The sequence below is a fragment of the Aplysia californica genome, unplaced genomic scaffold (genome assembly GCF_000002075.1).
Source record: "Aplysia californica isolate F4 #8 unplaced genomic scaffold, AplCal3.0 scaffold00712, whole genome shotgun sequence".
Classification (NCBI taxonomy): Eukaryota; Metazoa; Mollusca; class Gastropoda; order Aplysiida; family Aplysiidae; genus Aplysia; species Aplysia californica.
Window position 1 is genome coordinate 32,265 of NW_004797982.1, and position 4,158 is coordinate 36,422.

The following is a 4,158-nucleotide window of genomic DNA, read 5'->3' on the forward strand; positions in this document are numbered from 1 at the left end:
TTCTTCTTCTTCTTCTTCTTCTTCTTCTTCTTCTTCTTCTTCTTCTTCTTCTTTTTCTTAGGCGGTTTGAGCCTCAGCTTGGTCCGACGTTGTGTCCTTGGGAAAGGCAGTTTACATAAATGTCCCACTTGGCTCGGTCTTTCCGGAGACGGACGTAAAACTCGTAGCTCCCGCCTCTTAAACCCTAATAGTGTTGATAGGAGCGTTAAACGTATAGTCGCTTTTAAGTACAAGCGGGCTAACCTAGCATCTGCGTGGCCGCGATTTTTGGCACTTTATGGTCCGCGAATCGCGGCCCGAATTTATGGCACTTTTTGGTCCACGATTTTTGCATTTTTCCAACAACAACAACAACAACAAAAAAACACCTCCGGGAAGAAAAAATAATTTAAAAACAACAACAACAAGAACAAAAACGGAGAATAACATTCGTGAAAAAAAAAAAAAGAAACCGAACCTCTTTACGTTTAGAAAGAAAGTTTATTTTCACTTTCGCTTCACTTCGTCTCTTTCTCACTTGTTAACACCACGTTGATTTGTAATTTTCATGTGAAGAATAATTATAAGTAGGCTACATTACTTACTATTTATTATATTGCTGCTTCTCTTTCATGTTTCCCTCTTTGTTGTGTTTTAATTTGTTGGTGAGTTAATTTTTTCCCGTCTCGATATTGTTCTGTTGTGTTGTTTTTCTATTTTTTGGGGTGTATATATATATATATATATATATATATATATATATATATATATATATATATATTATATATATATATATATATATTTTATATGTATATATATATATATAGCGTAATGTTCTTCCTACTTTTTTTATGTTTTATGTTAGAGCGTGTCTCCACCAAAACCGAATACTGACACTGGCAGACCCCTTGTGTGTGAGTCCATAATTTACACGTAACACCATGTATTTTTTCTTGAATTACACACGTTTAGGGTTAAAACGGCCAGTCTATGGATGGGTTGACACACGCCCTTATTTGCTAATTTATTGTTGTTTATTTGCTGTTCTTATTTTGTCTTCATTCTGTTGCGAAACCTTTATTTTTCACATTTTTACACTCTGTGTGGCTACAAATGATATTCTGAATGCTTAACTAAAAACAGAGCACAAGAAATTCTAGAGTTTTAGATTAAGTTACCTCTATCAACATATTGCTGTATTATGTCGTCTCGGAGAGTAGAAAGCTCGAAAATTAATGGCAACTTTTATGGCAATTTTGCCACTTTTGTGGCAACTTTTGGCAACTTTTGGACCCAAAAAAATGGCAACAAACGCAGATGCTAGGCTAACCCAGATTTCGGGAGGGGGGGGGGGGGGTCCAGAAATCTTGACCTACACAAAAAGTGGACATTGACCTACCTATAGACCTATAGGAGATGTTTGGTTTCATTGGTGTGTATATTTGTTTGGTTTTAGAGAAAGCTCTTCTTGTCTTTTAAAGAACCTGATCAGCGGGCAAAAACTTTACCTTCAATTTTGTCAAAACAGCGTTTTTCGGGATAGCCCCCTGGTGTTTAAAAGCGACCATATATATTCATATATATTGTTTGTTTTAGTAGAGATTTTAACGGCGCTCGCAACTGCATAAGGTCATATGAGCGTCAGAAGATTAGCGGTGTTACAAGAGAGTAGCAAACATAAAAGAAAGAGGGGAGATAAGGATGATAGGAGTTTAATAGGAAAGAAGGAGCAAACCACACCAGAGCACCTGCCAACCACCCATATAGATAGATAGATAGATAGATAGATAGATAGATAGATAGATAGATAGATAGATAGATTATATATATATATGTATATAATATACACCATTTCACTATTTTTCCCAGAGCGACCTGTGGTGGTTGCGCCATCTAGAGATGACGTGTCACATCAGAGGCTTCATGGTGGTCCCCTCCTGCCCACTGGCCACCTCCATTCTTCACGAGCAAAACTCCAAACTGACACAGAGAATGGAACCCCTTTCCTCTACGTCATCGCAAACAAAGGCGAATTCCGATTCAGCGGAGGGTAAAATGAGGGACGTCTCAAAATCGTCCAGATCTTCTGTGAGCAGGCGTCGAGAAAACCGAGATACCAATCTTGATGGACAGACAAACATAGAAGACGAAATAAGAAACACATACGAAGGGCAAACGAACACTCAAGACAGACGTTCGGGCATACAAAAAAGACAAGTAAACCTGTTCCCAAAGACGTATTCAGATCCCCAAGGTCCCAGCCCTCTCCAAAACCCGAGACAATCTCCTCACGAGGCACGAGCAGACGTTCCAGAACCTTCTAGAGACGAGTCGGAGGACGTCAAGAAAGATAACAACAACAACATGTCGTTCAAGAAAATCGCAGCCGGCCTCCTCATCACGGACCAAGCGACAGGTGTTGTGTTCATGAACGCGTCTGTGTTTCTCTGCTACAGCCATCTGGCCAAAAACCCCATCCCGTGGCAGGTGCAAGCGCGGTACAACGCCCTGTTGGAAGGACGGAAGAAGGAAGAGAATCTGGAAACACTGTCTCTCGAGATGCTCGAAAGTCAAACGTGGATGGAGCCGCCGAGGTCAAGAGTGGAAGACAGGGAGCTCTGCGCTAACAGTCTAGAATCTTCTTGTCCAGAGAATTATGGGAACGCGGTCATCGCAAGGCGATGCAAGGAAAGCATTGCTTACGTCATAAGGTTAGGGTGGGTTTACCAGAACCCTTTCTGCGTCTTCTGCAACTATGACGCCTACGACCGCGTCGCTTTTGCCCCCAAAGTGATGTGGTCGCTCAAGAAATTTGTTGACCCTCCGTTTAAGATCACGATGAAGATTAGCGCCGCTTCTCAGAGCGTCAAGTTCACGCTCTCCGTCCCAAGACCTGGTAGTGCGGTAACTACAAGTACACTCTACCCCAACTGGCGGGAGTACGTGTGTGGCTTGGGCGACGCTCAGGGGGAGGCAGAAGATGAGAAACCCCAAAGTGAGGATGTGATGGATTATTCAGATGATGGTGGTGGTGGTAGTACTAGTGGTGGTGATGGTGGTGGTAGTAGTAGTAGTGGTGGTGGTAGTCGTAGTGGTGGTGGTGATGGTGATGGTGATGGTGGTGGTAGCGGTAGCGGTAGTAGTAGTAGTAGTAGTAGTAGTAGTAGTAGTAGTAGTAGTAGTAGTAGTAGTAGTAGTAGTAGTAGTAGTAGTAGTAGTAGTAGTAGCCTCAAACCTCCAACATCTGTGACGTCACAGCCCTGGGGTCAACTACAGCGCAGACTGGCGAGAGATGCCACAACCACAAGTTCATCCGTCGCTGATCAGTCACTGACGGTACTAGGTGTGGGAGGCATGATGTCCAAAGTAGGTCATTGTGCGTTGAGCTCATGTAGGAAAGGTGTCAAACGAAACGGACAATGTTACTCCCAGGTCTATTTCAGCGTCCGGCTCCCACCTAGCCCTGTTCCCCTGTGCGGGAAGTTCATCAAAGAACTGGCTTCCAAAGCGTGTAAGGAGTTGAGAGTTCGGAACTCTGGTTCTCAAATACTGTTTCGTCCGTCAACAACGTACAGACTTTTGGGCGTCAACAACCGACGATACATCTACGAAATGACTGTGACGGCCGACACAAACTTTGACGTCACCAAAGACCTTGCAACTGTGAACAACATGATGGTCCTCCTGAGCTACGCTTTGTACCCGGTGGGCGTGACGTCAGGCTTCTTCTGCGTGTTTCACGGGCCTTACAGCTGGGGTCCTATCCCTGGTCACGTGGTACACCACTGCCCACAGCGGAACCGTCACGACTTCCTGCCGCCGACCTTCAACACCCCCAAGGTCAAGGACGGGGTCATGTGTGCCGGTCAAGGACGAAAAAGCTTTTTGGAGGGCAGAGGGGAGATTTTCAACGCTCTGGTGATAACCTACTACGTATATTATTATGTAGTTTAGTTTTAGCGACAGTTTTACGGCACTTCCAACAAAATGATGCCATAGAACCAAAGATTACTGGTGCTCAAACAGTAACACGCACAAAAATTTTGAAAAATGGAGGAGAGACAAGGACGATAGATGTTTGATAGGAAAGAAAGAACGAATCACAACACAGCTTCTACCAACCACCTGCCAAGAGAAAAAAGTGTTTAAAAGAAAAGGATAGAGATTTCACAAAGCCAA